Here is a 17,810-nt window from a genome sequence, read left to right on the forward strand (position 1 = left end):
AGTTGATCTGACAGGTTTTGTTGAATTCCAGCCAACCTTGTGATTTCATCATTCTTATCAAATACTAAGACTTCAAGTTATTGTTTCTCTCTTTCTAGATCTCTTACTTTATCCTTGACTGTCCTCAATGCATCAAGATTTTTAGTCATTTGTGTGCTAAAATGTTCATGTTCTCTTTTTATTGCTTTTAGTTGATTAGCCAGTGCTTTGTTCTTTTCCGTCAATACTCCAATCATTTCTTCAGTCTCTTCAGACATACTATTCTCAGATGATGTCTCAATTTGTTCCACTAACTCTTGAGAGTCCTACAAATCATCAGATAATCTTCTTCTCACTTTAAGAGATTTTTGCATTTGCCTTTGCATGTTTGCAATCACTTGATTAGCATGATCCAACTCTTCTTACAGATACACAATCCTTTGAGACTATTTATAGCCTTCCATTGATAAGATCTTTCTCTTTAGGCAGTTAAACCCTTTTCCAAGATTGAAGCTTTGATACCAATTGTTAGGCCCAATATGGAAAGCTAATGTACTGAGAGGGGAGGGGTGAATCAATACTTCAAAACTTTTCTTCAACAATAACTTTACTATTATGCATAAACCGAATAGTGCAGTAACATAATATAAAGCTAAAACAAATAGATAACAATCATACATGATTCACTCCATAACACATATTTTGGCTATGCAGAAACTCTTGGTTAGAGAGAAAAACTGCGGTGGGGATGGCACCCACAACTTCACTACTACAATAATAAAGGTTGCTTGGTTAGAGCTACATGTTTAGCTATTTCTGATAGCTTACCCTGTTAGGAGTATCAAGATCTGTTAGATCTACCTTGCTAATGGATTTTACAACACTTAATCTAAATGCTGCAGCTGGTTAGAGGCTTTACAATTTATAGACTTGATTAGAGATTTTTACCATGTTAAAGGTTTCTCTTACAACTTCAAAATATTACAATAAAATCATTACAAATATCTGCAACTTTACATCTGGAATGTTAGAGCAGATTCTATGTGCTCAGAATAAGATTACCTTGCTTATAGCATACCTCGGTAACCCATATAGTAACTCGATAAACCCTTCTGTTTACTCTATTCTTTGACTGTTCTCTGAAATCCTTTTCGGTGACCTCTGTGTCTCTGTAACAGTCATAACACTTAGTGCTTTCACATGTCTTGCTTCATCTATTTCTATATCTTCCTTTCTATCATGCTACATGTATATTTCTGATCTTAATCCATGTTGTATAAATAGATCTCTTATGTCAGTGATCCATTCATTGCTTCAGTCTTACAAACATGTTTTATCAAATGAATAACAATGCAAAATATTTCATTGGTTAGATGACCTTGAAATCACACACAATCTTTAAGTGCAATTTCCAATGTGATAACGGTTCTATGTTCCTTGATCTTGTAACACGTTTCCATATGTATGTCCAGGTTCAATGAATCTGGTAACACATTTCACTCGGTGTATATCAACTCAGTGTGTCATCTTTGCTGCTTGGTAGACATGGAATGATACTTGGTAGACAGCTTGGTGCATACTGGGCTCTTGCATACTGGGCTCTTGACTACTTTCTTCTATAACTGACTGGACTGTGCATACCAACTGAATATTTCGGTAGAGATAAACGACTAGAGTATATAGAATGAATTTGAACATAAAACTAATGGCAACTTGATAAGTAGTAACACCTCATCAAGATCCCCATTAAAAAATGCACACTTAAGATCCATCTGATAAACCTTGTAGTTTTTATGGGCAGCATAGGCAGGAAATAATCTTAAAGCTTCAATCCTAGCTACAGGTGCAAAAGTTTTACCATAATCAATTCCTTCCTTCTAAGAATATCCTTTACAAACCAATATAGCCTTATTCCTTACAACTTGACCATCCTCATTCAATTTATTCTTAGAAACCCATTGAGTTCCAATAACATTCTTATTTTTAGGCCAGGGTACTAAAGTCCATGTGTTATTCTTCTCAATTTGTTCTAATTCTTCTTCCATAGCTTTCAACCAACATTCATCTTTACTTGCTTCAATCATTGATACCTGTTCAACTTGAGAAATTAAACATACCTCATTAGTTGACATTCTTCTTCTTGTCATCACTCCATTGTTCTTATCCCCAATGATCTAGTCTTCTGAATTATTCAATCTCACATACCTAGGAGTCTTCTGACTCTCTATTCCTCTTCTCAATTCTTCAGTTACTGTTGAATTTTCTGATACTATCGTAGTAACTGGTTCAACACTTTGTTCCAGTAAAGGTGCTATTGGTTCATATATAATCATTTCCACCATTGGTTCTTGATCATAAACTCTAATATGACCTCTATTCAGCTCATCCACCTTGACATTAGCACTCTCCACAATTCTCTGCAATCTCTTGTTATAACATCTATATGCCTTGCTTTCATTAGAATAACCAAGAAATATGCCTTCATCACATCTAGGATCAAATTTGCCAATGATATCATCTCTCCTGATATAAAATTTACTACTAAAGATTCTGAAATACTTAACTGTAGGTGTATTGCCAAACCATAATTCATAAGGTGTCTTAACGGTTTCTCCTTTGATATGTACTCTGTTGAATGTATAAACTTCTATGCTCACTGCTTCTCTCTATTAGATATGAGGTAGATTATCTTCCATCATCATTTTTCTAGCAACATCCAAGATAGTTATGTTCTTCCTTTCCACAACTCCATTCTGCTGAGGTGTTCGGGGAGCAGAAAATTGTCTCCTTATACCATGATTCTCACAAAAGTTATTAAACTCACTAGATGTGAATTCTCCACCATGATCTGACCTCAAACATTTAATATTCAATCCTGTCTCAGTTTCCACTTTAGCCTTAAAGATTTTAAACTTTTGAAAAGCCTTAGATTTCTCCCTTAGAAAAGTAACCCACATTAGTCTAGAATAGTTTAAATGATTAGCATAAAATATCTATCACCTTGAAAAATTTTAACTCTAGCAAGGCTACACAAATCAATATGAATAAGATCAAGAACATCATTAGATTTATCTTGTATACTCTTAAAAGAGGTTCTCACCTGTTTTCCCATTTGACATTCTTTACATACCGGATTATAGGGCTTAGATGAACTGATCTTTACAATGCAATTAAAATTCACATGACAAAACCTTTTCATGCTATAGCCAACTCTTATCAATTTGAGCAATCAAACATGTCTTCTCACTGGAATTCAAATGAAATATATTACCTTTTGTCTGTGTACCGGTTGCAATCTCCAAACCAGATCTGTTAATGATATTGCATTTTCCATCCTTGAACTGTAATTGAAATCCCTTAGCCACCAATTGTCCTATAATCAAAAGATTATGCCTCAAACCTTCAATAAATAAACATTATCAGTATTGTTCTTACCATCCAATGATATAGTTCTTTCTCCTTTGATCATACATTCTTTGTCATCTCCAAATCTAACCAGACCGCCATCAAATTCTTGCAAAGATAGAAACTTCCCTTTATCTCTAGTCATATGATGTGAACATCCACTGTCAATTACCCATTCATCCTTGTCTTCAATTTTAGCAGCAAGTGCCTTCTCTTAAAGTACATTCTCTTTCAGTTCTTGAACATCTTCCTTGATAGCCAAGAACACCCATTCTTTCCCATTGCTGGAACCACTAGTAGAGTCTTCTGTTGGTTCATCATCATAGTTAGTCACACCTTCCTCATCTACTATGTAGCATGATTTGTCTTTGTTTTTCCTGTACTTGTACTTGTTGTGATATCCAGGGTTAGGCTTAAAATATCTTCTAACTCTCTCTTCAAATCTTGAATTCTTTTTAGGACATCTAGATGCAAAATGACCAATCTTATTACATGCAAAATATTTAAAAGGTACTTTTCCTTCATACTTACTTCCTACCGGTCCTTTAGGTACTCTTCTAGAAAATAGTGCTTCAAGTTGCTCAAACTCATCATCTTCTCTTTTCATATCATCTAATTCTTTTGCATATAAAGCTTTCCAATCTTTCTTACCGGTTGATGATGCAAATGCATGAAAAGTAGGTTCAAACTTCATAGCTCCAGAAGGTCCAAATTCTTCAAGCTCAAAAGCAGATAATTTCCCAACCAAGGTATCTCTGTTGACAGAAGTATTAGCCATTGTTCCTAATTCATTAATTGTAGTAGCCTTCATCTTGTAAGCCAGTGGTAGGGCTCTCAAAACTTTAGAAACAATTTCATCTTCACTCAGAGTTCCACCACAACATTGAATTCCCATAAAAGTCTCATTTACCCTTTCCATGAATGCACTAATTCTTTCATCTTCTTCCATCTTCAAGTTTTCATATCTAGCCTGGTAACCATCAAGTTTAGCAATATCCATAGTAGGGTCACCTTCATTAAGAGTCTCCAACTTATCCCATATAGCCTTTCCAGATGATTTGTTAGTTAATCCCATTATTTGCTGATCGGAACGTGCAGACAAGAGGGCTTCTCTTTCTCTACAATCATTCTCAAGCTCCTTATCCAAGTTTTCTAGAGGAGGATTGCCAGATGTTGAATTATGAGGTGTAACACCATTCTGTGTGATCTCCCAAATCTCCTTACCGAGACATCTCAGGTCTCCATTTGAATCTTCCATACTGTGAAATTTGTTCCATCAAGCCTAGGAATATTTCTCTGAAAGATAGCTCCAGATGAACTAGATGAACTTGAACTATTAGTCACCATAGGATCTTCCTCAAGTGGTTAATATTTTTGCAGAGAGGACCAGAGCTTTGATACCAATTGTTAGACAATTCAAATAATCAAAAGACAACTAAGAGGGGGGGTGAATCAGTTATCACAAATTACCAAAATAATTAGCAATTAAAAATTTAATACCGAAACCAAAAACATTAATACTAGAATGCTTAAACCAAATACCAGAATAACAGATAAACCAATTAAGCATAAACAATAATCAAAGAATAAATACCATCCACATGACACCAAGATTTATACGTGGAAAACTCGGTAAAGGGAAAAATCATGGTGGGAAGCCTACCCACAACTAGATAATACTTCTATAGTAAGTATGTGAATTATAATTGAGGGGCCTAAACTTGTAGGAAGGCCAACAACCTAGAGTGCACTGCTCATCACAAAAGGAGTCTCACTGACTACATATAAATCTTGACTACAATCTGAAAGAATGAATGAATTGCAAAGATAGCATCTCCTATGCCTGAATATAGTTCTGATTAAGCTCAATATAGGAGGAATTAATCCTCTTACATAAATACAACTCAATCTCCAATGATAGACCAAATCCTCTGCCTAAATGATATATTATTCGCACATTACATCCCATGCCATGATATGATCTACAATGAGATCTTACATCATATATATACAAACCCTCGACCATAAACAATCAGGTAGGCCACTAGACAATAAACTAATTCCATAATTACAAAACATGTCAGCCTTAGACCAAACAAATAATACCCAACCCATAAGACATCTCAGAAACACATCAAGAGGTCCAATCCACACGCTACATTAAGCTGGTCCATAACCTAGATCAACTGGGACCCAATATAGGTCCACACGCTAAATCAATGATCTCCATCTGCCAAGTCTCAAACATGGTCACCATCAACATCTTGAAACCATACCAGAAGTCACACCAATACCACTTATGCAATTCATCAATGATCTTCATCAAAGCTTTGCCTGTGAAACCCCCGCCAGAACCACAAACCAAGCTTCCAAGCAAACTTGATAGCATCTGATCACCAAACCAAAACCAACTAATTGAATATAAACATGAGTGAGACAATTCCATAACCAAATCATATAGGATCATGCCAAATCCAAACCAACTAGAAACCAAACATCCTACTAGGACTAGAAGGGTGCCGGTAAAACATCCAAAACAACTAGTGTTGACATCAATGCACCACATAATCAATTCCTTCAAATGGCCAATATATGTTGTAGCCACACAATTAATATCTTCCGCACAAGAGCCAAACCGTAATAGGGTCTTCAGCAAGTTGAATGACTCCTATTTGAGCATAATGCAAAAATTATTAGAAGAAAATTTCATAACCCTTTTAGAGATTAGACCTCTTCCTAATAACAAACCATACCCTCATTGGTATGATGGTTTTAAATTCTGTCAATTTTACCGTGTGCCTGGTCATGACACTGAGCATTGTTATCATCTTAGACATATAGTCCAAGACCACATCGACATTGGAGCTAGATACAAGTCAGTGATAGGAAAAATAAATCCAATAAGTCTGTTGATAAGATGAATAGTGAGTTATAGATTTATAGAGATCCTTTTTTGTCGCATTCATCTAACTTTATTTTGGCATCAATCTAAGGTCCAAGGCTAGATGATAGCCCATACATTAATATGATTACTATCTTTGATCTCGTGTCCTAGCCAAAAGATGCAAATCTCTGATATAGCATTTGCCCTTTTAGATGCCCCATATTGTGGAGAGCTTGCTCCTTTTTACATCCCTACAAATCTAAATGGTCAAATTGTCATGGGTGTGATGGTTGACCCTTCATGTAGAGTTAATGTCATCACATATGAGACTTTGTTTATAAATAAATGGCATAGGCCAAAATATAATGAGTGTCGTCCTATCTTGAGAATGCATAATGGTCTATCTCTTTCTCCTTTGGGTAGTATCACCTTGACGATCCTCGTGGGATCCAAGGTTGTTTAAACTATATTTGTTATTATTCTTGAGTTAGACCTTTTTTGTGCCAAACTAGGTATTCCCTGATTGATTATTATGGATTTGGTCCATTCGGTTATCCATAAGTGCTTAAATTTTCCTCATGAAGGTTCGGTGAATGTCATCTAGGATATTGGGTATTGACCACTGGTAGCCCGAGGGGAATTTTTTTTAGATCAATTTTGGTGCACTCAGGTTGGGACCATGCTTCCCCATTTTGACTTAATATATAGAGCATATAATCAATATAAAATGGGGGAGTTGGATCCTAAATCGATTCATCCTAGCTATTCGTTGCCTCTTCCTACATCAACCTCTGCTTCATTTATTCTTGTGTTAGAGCGGGAAGTGCCTTATGCCCCTTTGTCATTAGGGGCTGAGGTTAGACCCATTGCTTCAATTATACCTCCTTGTCCACCTAGGACTACACAACCTCCACCGATGTCTTCTATTCCTATGATTGCACCTAGTACAGATAAGGGAAGGGAACCCATACTGTCAAAGTTTGTAGCCCACCCTCCCTTTGAGCTCTCGATCTTGACAAATATCCCCTAGCCTATTTGATATGAAAAGGGGAAGCATTCTCCTCATGCTCGTTCATCACTGCTTGGTCCTACTTCATAATTTGTACATGCACCTTCTGTTCCTCTAACTACTCCTCGAACAAAAGCAAGACAGGGTGATTATTGTTGTGAATGTAGTGCCTATCTTGGGTGCACCTCCTATTCCATTGATAGGGCCTTTTTCTATCCTTAATAGAGTTTCAAAGGCCTTTCCCATGGAGCATGATGTTCCTGACTCTTCCTAGGATTTAAGCCCTTGTCCCCATCCTCATCATAATCAATGTGCAAGTGAGCGTAAGCATCATCAATGAGTGATGGTCTCAGAACATGATGTTGTTTTTCAGTCAAGGGTGTTCCTTCGACACCCATTCTTTTCACGTTTGTTCTTGTCTCTTTGAATGTTTAGTTTTTGCATCATGTGTTAGATACTTGATCAGTCCCAAAGATATTGAGAGGGGGGTGAATCAATGTCTAACTAGTAGATGAAAGATTTAAACTTGTTTGCAACTTTATAACCCAAATTAGTATATCAGTAAGCAAATAATAATGTAGTTTAGAGAAACAAAAGAATACGCATCACTACACACCATAACACAGATAGTTTTAGTGAGGAAACCTGATAAGGGAAAAACCTCGGTGGGATTTCTGACCCACAATATTTACTCACTGGCCAATATGAATAAATATTACTTAGTTACAATAAGGGTTTGCACATGTAGGAAGGCCAATTGCCTAGAGCTCATTGCTCAACAACAAAAGTGGAGTCTCACTGACTACTATTGGATGGTTAAATCAAATGAAAATGTACTACTCAAAATAGCATCTGCAATGCTAGATTTAGTACTGATTTAAGTTCTATTTGATACCTATACCATAAACCTTGCTTCGCTCTACTCTGCTCTTATTCATTCATAAGATAATTACATCAAAATGCATATATAGTTTATTCTCTCTCATATACTACTTAAATACATACCTAATTACCTTACTTATATTACAAATGACCTACAAGATCTCATACATATATGAGTCTTTACAATACATCATGTCGGCTATATAAATATATTTACAATATAAAACATTTCACATAAGGAATATTAATTCCAAGTCGGCTTGGACTACCGGTATAACTAGATGCTGGTGTGAATAACCTTTGTTGTGACTGTCGGTGTCAGTAGGTGAAATCTATTGCTGGTATAGCTTGTGAACCATGTTTACCAGTTGGTTGCCATCAATGACAACATCAACCATTCTCATCTGAGTGTATAATGCCAACAATTTCCCCCTTTGGCATTGATGGCAACACTCATGAGAAAAATCCAAAAACTGATATCCAAAATGAAGTCCAAAAATAGATAGTAGTCCCCTTGAGCAAGTGATCTCCTTCTGTACATTTTTCTCATTACACCACTCCTCGTTTGATATAAATGACAAAGGATGTCAAAAGTATCAAAAATTACCTAGAACCTTATAGTCGGTTATGTAAAATCTAAAAAATGTCTGCCAAAACCAAGTTAAGACCTTGCAAAAACTTAGTACTGTCAGAAATTATAGTCTCTGTCTGCTTGATCATACCAGTGAGATAATGCATCTGTTGCTTTGGTGATCTATCAGCTTGAATAGATGCCTTGGTTAGCTCATTCCGATGTGTTAACAAATTTTCCAATCTCGGATTAAGTTTGTTCTTTAACTCCCTGGTTTTCATTCTTAGCCTTGCCTTTTCCTTTTCCAACTTCTCAATCTTCTCTTCATAATTTGCCATCTCTTGATCCAAAACTAATGTGAGTTCCAAAGAACTAATCATATTGTCAACAATGTCATCAATCTCTTTCTGTGTTTTCTTTATTTTCTCATCAATGTCCTCTGTTAAATGGTGTGGTTTGCATGCTTCCCTATACAATTCCTTGTATTCCAGAATGGTGGAATTCAGTGTTGGTAACCAAGAATAAATCTGTCATGTACAGTCCTTTATTGTTTTGTCAAATAATTCATCCTTCTCCTTATTAACTCTTTCCTTATCGATCTCCTCATTTATCTTATCTATAGTTTGAATATTAGAAAAAATGAATTTGGACAATGTGTCCAATTTACCTATAGACCAAACAATGTGATCAACCTTGCACGCCGATGCAATCATCTGCAAAATTGGTAAAGAATCATCAATAGCAATAAATGATAAGGTATTACATTATATTATCTTCTTAATGGAATCCAATAATACATTAGTTACATTTGTTGGTCTATAGTCCATAGTAGAAGTACTGGGAGAAATGGTAGGTTCTGCAATAAATTTCTTTTCTTCTCTAGATACCTATCCAGTTACCTTAACCACTTCTGCTTCCTTGCTTCCATCCTTAACCTCTTCTTTATCCACTTTTTCTTCCTTCTTATCTTCACTCTTATCCTCATTCTTATTTTCATTCCTTGTCGGTTCAGATACATTATGTTCTTGTTCCTTTTCTGCTTCTACTGGTATCCCAATGTTCTACTGATTGTCAACAGTGTTGACTAGTGACTCATAGATCTCAACATTTGTAGCTTCAACTTTCTTTTCCTCTGTAGTTTCCTTATCCAACATAATATTGATATCCTGAGTGTCAACATTCATGGTGAATAGAATGTCTGACTCAGAATCAACATTATCTATTTTCACTTCCTCTAATATCTTTTCTTTAGGCTTATTTTGCATTTGTACCGGTGCCTCTGCTACTACTGGTGGGGTGTCCTGAGCTGATGGTGGTAAGTTGTCCTTAATTGTAATATCTAGTATATTGCCAACTTTACTCTTACCCTTGTCTTTCTGATATACTTTAGTAAATGATTTATCAATTTTCTGTCTTTCTTTCTCTTCTCTCTTTTCCTTCTCAACAAAGAATATATCCCATTTATCAGCTGTTTCATCTACAATCTCTTTTACTCTGCCAGCCATAAGACTAACTTGCCGGTGACCACTCACAAAAACAATCCTGTTAGCTTCAAATATTAAGTCATCTATTTCTTTCTTTGAATTAACAAGATGCATAGCTAACAGAGCTTAAACCTTCAATTTCTTGTCTAACTCCATAACAAACATTCTCTTTGCTTCAAGTCTTAAGTATAAATCATTAGGAAGAACATCTACAACTTCAATAAGAACCTTCTTATATATGTCCAGATACAAAATAATACTTTCCTCAATGGTATCCATATTTGAATCCTTGAAAGAATGATAAAACTTATTAACATTACTAAGATTTCCCTCCTGAGTAATTTCATTTACCAATTCTTCCGGTGAAAGAGTATCCGGTTCCTTTTGTTTTGGTTTCTTCTTTGGTGTGACTTTCTTCTTCTAACCACTGGCTCTCTCACAGCCCATTGCTTTTGTCTAAGTGTTCTTGATTTCTTAGGTGATGGAGCAGGTGCCGGTGAGGGTTTTCTTTTCTTTCTGTCCACCTTTTTGAATTCAGCCGCCTTACCACTATCAGAATCAGATGAGGTGGCCATAGGAGAAATATGTGCTACTGGTTGTTGTTTTATTTTTCTTTCTTGTTCAACAACACCTTTCATCGGATCTAGTTTCAATAAGCCCTTCTTAATAATTTCTACAAACTTTGAAGCATCGTTTATTTCTTTTTCCCTTTTCTTCCTTTGCTTCTACATAAAAACACCACTCTCTATAGTTTTAGCATTACCAAATATCTCCTTTGTCGCTTCTGGTGGAGCATCTAGGAGTATTTTAGCATATGAATCCAAGATGTGTGAATCCACCTCATAGCCCATCTCTGTTATCCAGACAGTTCTAGGTCTAACTACCTCCATCCATACTTCATCTCTTTTAATCACAAAGCATATTTGTTTGTCATATTTGTCAACAATTCTTTGGGAAATCCTTTTCCTTTGCCTCATTTTTTCTTGAAAATCCTTGAAGTACTCTTTTACCAATTTGCCACTATCTGAACCCATGCTGATAATTGCCTCCTTTATCTATTTTCCAACAAAAATATCATAGGCAAAGTCCTTGTGTCCAATATCGGGAATCACCTTTGAGAAATACAACATTAAGCACATAATCAGGTTCCCAAACTTGAAAGTTGCCTTCTTGTCACCTTTGATCTTGTGAAAATTTTCCAACAGTTTATCTTTCAACCATTCACAAATGTCAATTTCAGCATTATTTATAATCATCTCATAGGCACTATGAATGTAGGAACTTGATGCATAATTCAATTTATTAGTATGAGCAACTTTGTATCTAATAACCATACTAGCATATTTAACATTGTTGTCACTTATATCACTAACCCTAAGTGATCTGTTGTCAAATGTAGCTCTGGTTAAGTTCATAACCTCTTTGTTTGGAATTTTATTTTTCTTATCAGGCCTAGTACCGGTAGAAGGTAAACTAGTAACTGCCTTAATTGCTTCCTTAGTTATCTTGAAAATTGAATCTAACCACAAAAATTCTCCATGAACTCTGCTAAGAACATAACGGATAATCTCATATGAGAATTCAGGCATATGAAGGATATCAATGAATCCTAAATCCTTAACAATCTTGTGTTCTAGTTTAATTACACCTTGGTTGTCAGCAATAACATTTATGAACATGTTCTTTAAATATTCAGACCTTAAATCTTTGATGTTACAATGTATGTATGCCCTAGGGTCTTCAGCAAATGCGACTCCCTTCAGAATTTTGGAAAATGCACCAATGGAGTCATCCAACTTAGCTATATTAGGGATGATTTTGAAGACTGGTCTAGGATGCTTGATATTTTCCACAATGGTAGGGTTTGCAATGAATTCAGGAACAAAAGATGAAGATGCCATGTTGAAAGATAAAACCTTTTATTGTCAAATGCAAGTGAAAAACCTTGGATGCCTTGAAAATCCTTTGCTACTTTGCTTCTTGAATGTTGGTGCTCAAATTTTGCGCTCTTCAAATGCTTGAATGCTTTGGTAAGTTGAATGAGAAACTACCATGCTTTATAACAAACAATTAACTTACAACAACATTAAATGCTTCGCCGGTGAAGTAAATTTTCATTGTAACTCAACATGTCTGCCGGTAAAGAAGAAATATAACTTCTTACCACCAACTGAGGGTAAATACATGATCTTCAATTAGTTGCCTTACCCCTAAGGATTATTCCTTAGTTAGATGAAGAATCTCCTGCCGGTGTAGGATTGCTTTGTTCTGTCAGTGCAAAGACAGATTCATCATTCTTCTAATCTCTCTTCCTGATCCATTGTTTAGTGAATTCTTGCTTCATTTCATTTACCTTTTCTTTTCCTTTGTCATTAGATCCTCTATTGTTTGTCGGTAAATTCTTTCTTCTACAAAATTTTGCAATATCCCAATCTTGTTACATGCATAACATGTTACATAGTTTCTTTGAATAGCTTTTCCATAACCTTGACCGGTTTGAGTTCTACATTGATTAGATAAATGTCTAAATCTACCACAAACATAGCATTTCACATTCATTCTACAATTGTTTGAGTTATGACCATTTTTATTGCATTTGGAACATTGACCAATGGATGAGTTTGTATTCTGATTATTTCTAAATCTGCACAGATTGGCTCTATGACCAAATTTGTTGCAATTAAAACATTTCCCATTGTATTTATAAGCTTTAGGTTGCCTTACCGGTTTGCTATGATCATGATTGTTTGCAGTTCCAAAACTTTTTCCATGTTCAAATCCAAGTCCAACTGTTTCTCCATCAGGTTTCTGACTTTTCAGCATATCATCAAGCTTGTCTGAACTCTTCTTGAATATGTCTTTGTATTCATTTGCAGTGACCAACTCACTTTCCAAAGTACTAACTTGTCTCATAAGTTCCTCTTTGTCATGTTGCATGTGAATCAAATCTATTTTAAGCATATCATTTTCATAACTAAGCCTTAGAGATTCATCTGATCTTTCATTAAGTCTTCTAGTCAAATCTTCTTCATTCCTCTTTCTATCTTCAATATCCTTGCATAATCTCATGGTTAAATCTTGCATCTCATTCTTCATGTTATCGTTCTCTTGTCTCAGTTTTTTTGCAATATCTCTGAGAGTTTCCTTTTCTTCATCATCTTGATTTTGCAATTGCACATGCAATTCTTTTATCTTATTCTTTGCTATAACCAGGTTATCTTGAAGTTCTTTAATGAATTCCCGAGCAATTTTGAGTTCATCTTCCAATTTGATATTCTTCAAGTTTTTTGCATCAAAATTTTCAAGAGCTCCTTCCAACTATTGTCTCAAACTTTCCATTGGTACTGGTTTCAAAATCTTCCTCAAGCTGTTAGGCTTCTGCAAATAGAGGACTAGCCTCTGATACCAATTGTTAGATACTTGATTAGTCCCAAAGACACTGAGAGGGGGGGAGGGGGTGAATCAGTGTCTAACCAGTAGATGAAAGATTTAAACTTGTTTGCAACTTTATAACCCAAACTAATATATCGATAAGCAAATAATAATGTAGTAAAGAGAAACAAAACAATAAGCATCAATGCACACCATAACACAAATATTTTTGGTGAGGAAACCCGGTAAGGGAAAAACCTCAATGGGATTTGTGACCCACAAGATTTACTCACTGGCTAATATGAATAAATATTAATTAGTTACAATAGGGGCCTGCACATGCAGGAAGGCCAACTGCTCAGAGCTCACTGCTCAACAACAAAAGTGGAGTCTCACTGACTACAATTGGATGGTTAAATCCAATGACAATGTACTGCTCAAAATAGCATTTGCAATACTGGATTTAGTACATGTTTAAGGTCTATCTGATACCTCTGCCATAAACCTTGCTTCACTCTACTCTACTCTTATTCGCTTATAAGATAATTACATCAAAATGCATATATAGTTTATTCGCTCTCATATACCGCTTACATACATACCTAGTTACCTTACTTACATTACAAATGACCTACAAGATCTCATACATATATGAGTCTTTATAATACATCATGTCGGCTATATAAATATATTTACAATACAAAACATTTCGCATAAGCAATATTAATTCCAAGTCGGCTTGGACTGTTGATATAATCTGCTACCGGTGCAATTGGATGCTGGTGTGAATAACCATTGTTGTGACTGCTGATGCTGGTAGGTGAAATCTAGTACTAGTATAGCCTGTGAACCATGTTACCAGTTGGTTTCCATCAATAACCACATCAACCATTCTCATCTGAGTGTATAACACCAACATCATGTTTAGTGTTGTTATCAGTTGCTTCTAGGGCTCTTGTTGAACCTCCCTCTAAAAGGGTTCAGGTTTTCATTGCATCATCCTTGGAGCCACCTCTCATCACTTCGTTTCCTGATATACCTTTGTTGTCTCAACCATTGGACATGTTGTACACACAGGTGATCTCAAGTTCTACTTTTCTTAATCTTCTTATTTCATAGCCACTTCTTCATCAGAGTTTTCTTGGGGTCCTCTAACCTACTATGGTTGACATGTGACCTATGCCTCCTACATAACTTAAACACAAGTTTGAGTAAGGCCCCATTCTTGAGTTTCATCAGTGCAAATTGGCTCAAGTATGCTCCTCACCTATCTCTTTTCCTGTTTCAATGTTTATTTCTTTGCCTATTTTTATTTACATTATTGAGAAGGCCCCATCTTCTCCCGAGTTTATCATTGCCCCTCTTGTAGAGGCTGCCAGTCTAGCTCTTGTATTGCCTCTTCAAAATAAGTTACCTTCTTATTCTACAAAAGCATGGTTGTTCAACTCTTTGGAGGATATCCTGGTGCTATCTACGATATTTACCTGATCATTGGCTCTTGCCTCTTTTGAGCTTGTGGACACAAATTTTGAGGTTGCTTAGTTCCTTGTTTTGGATGTTTGTTAGGTGCCTGGTGTTGCCCTTATAGTGGTTCCTCTCGAAGCTTGTCCTCCTTCCCCATATGATCTAGATTGGGAGGATGATGATCTCCTAAGGGATAACCTTTACAAAAATACCTTTCTTATCTTGTAGCATTAGCATTTGTGCATGATTGTATTTTGTCATGGTTTCTTTACATGTTTGCTCCCTCTCGGAGGACCCAAGCTACTTCGTAGGTGCTTGGAAACAAAAGGTTGACTTTTATCTATTGTACCCTCCCAGAGGACCTGATTTACTATGTTAGTACATGGATACAAGGTATTTTTCATCATACAACTTCTTCTATCTATTAATCTATTTATTCTCTCCATCATATCTTTCTTTTCGACATTCAGGGATGATGCAAAGTGCTGGGGGCATTTAGGCCTTCTTCCATGTTGACCCTAATTTTTATTTTATCTTTGTCTTCATTTGTTCTTTTTTAGATCTGAGAACTTTTGCACCATGATGAAACACCCATTTTCAGCTATACTATTCCTTTTAACTTACTACTATATTTCTGATGCCAAATAATCAAATCCCCCTATGATCTTGCATTTCTATTGATGTTGTGGGTATTATGTGTCATCTTTTGAAGATGACATTCCATAGAGATATCTCATTATGTTGATGTAACACATCATTTCTTCTCCTTATAATGACATGCCTTTCATGCATACCATTCTAAGGGGGGGCTATCATATCTGTATAATCTGCATTTGCATCTAATTATCTATTTATCTTGTTTTCCTTGGTTTGGGATAAACCACTTGATCTATTTATCTGTTTGCCTTGGTGGGGGGAAAACCACTTGATTTGTCTATCTTATTGCCCTTAGTGGGGGTCAATCCATTGCTTATCAAAGAAATCTATAGTTGCCCAATCTTATGGCTATCTAGCATAACACAATTTGCTACCCATACCGACAAAATATTGCTCAACCGTATGGCTATATAGCATAACACAATTTTCTACCCATGCTGGGAAAATCTTGCCCAATCGTATGACTATCTAGCATAACATATTTTTCTACCCATATTGGTGCCATCCTTTTTATTTCAGCAACTGCTATCTCGTATCTTTCATAATAAAAGTTTTCTTCCATTAAGGGAGGTTTGTTTCTATTATGCTATCTTGTCATTTTCATGCCTAATTGTTCGTTATCAAATTTTTTGTCTTACACATTTGTTTGCAACTAACATGTTTGTGATGAAACATCTTAGCAAAATTTGATCCAATTTCAAGTTTATCAAATAGGGGGCAACTTTGTTTGATGAGCAAGTTCTGCTTCCATTTGCAATCTTAGTAACACCTCTCTACTTTATCTTTGCATCTCTCGATAAAGATATGCTCGCTAAAGTGGGGGCAAAATATAACATCGTAAATTGCACCCCATGCAATTCCATGTCACATAAGTGCCTTCACTTTAAGTTGATTGGAAACATTCTTTGTCCCCTTGTCTTTTTGTCCACATGGATTGCCTTGTTAGCTTAGTGTAGTGTCATAAAATTGTGACCCTTGCAATTTTTGACCACATTAGGGTATTCATGTTGGTGAATTGAATCCCTTAGCCTAATCAGAGACCCGAGACCTACTCAATCCCATGAAATTGCACCTTTTCTGCCCCCCCGCATGGCTTAAACCTACTTCTTGTCCTAAGAAAAGGGCATGAGAGGGGCATGACGCCCTTGTCCCTGACCTATCTTAGGGCCCCTTCTTGCAAACTGTGCATTGTTCTTTACATTTTGAGCGGAAAAACTTTTCCTATGTCGGCTTATGATGAAAAATCAGTCTATCAACCCTAATTGACAAATATATATGTTGCATTTTCCCTCCCATTAGCATGAAGTTGGATTAAGAAAAAAGTGGGCATAAGTTCAAGCATTCAAGCATTCCTTTCAAGCATTGAGCATCTCAAGTCTCTCTTCAAAGCTAGGTGTTGCATTCAAGTCAAGGATTTAACCATTGAAGATGAGATCTCTTTCATCATTCAATTTCACATAAGAAATTCTATCTACATTCCTATTGCAACCTCCCTTGAGGTGATTTAAATTTTAGTCTTTCATTTACATTTACTTACAAGTACTTTCTTTCATCATTTGGTTAATTCCAAAACTGAGGTTTGACCTAAAGGAAAACCCCATATCCCAACCCCTTTTCCTCTCTTTTCTGTGTGTAGGTTGTAGGTGCACAACTGTTCTTGCAGATTTGGACTCCATTTGTAGTGGCGGAAAAACCCTTTTTTGTTTCACGAATTTTTTGGAGGACCGTGTGCACTTTCAACACGGTCCCAATGACTTTTCCTTAAATTCATAGGGCAGCTTCATCTCGACATATTATAGTCAGATCCAGGTGCACAACTTCATCCTGTGCTTCTATCTTGAGTTATAATCAGTTCTTTACTACTCTTACACTTAGTCTCAAAACACATAATTCAACCATCTTCCATTCTAAAAGAGGGGTTAGCTTGTCATCTTCACATCATAATCAATTCATTTAGCATTCAATCTCTTTCCTAAGAAATTGTATCTAGTGAATTCCCCCCCTCTTTTAAATGTAATGTGGATGAAGTGTTTGAAGGGAAATCCATAGTGAAACTTTCATCTCTCTTTGGAGGGAAGAAAATATTTCCTCTTGATCTCCTCA

Source organism: Cryptomeria japonica, chromosome 8 (genome assembly GCF_030272615.1).
Source record: "Cryptomeria japonica chromosome 8, Sugi_1.0, whole genome shotgun sequence".
NCBI classification, from domain to species: domain Eukaryota; kingdom Viridiplantae; phylum Streptophyta; class Pinopsida; order Cupressales; family Cupressaceae; genus Cryptomeria; species Cryptomeria japonica.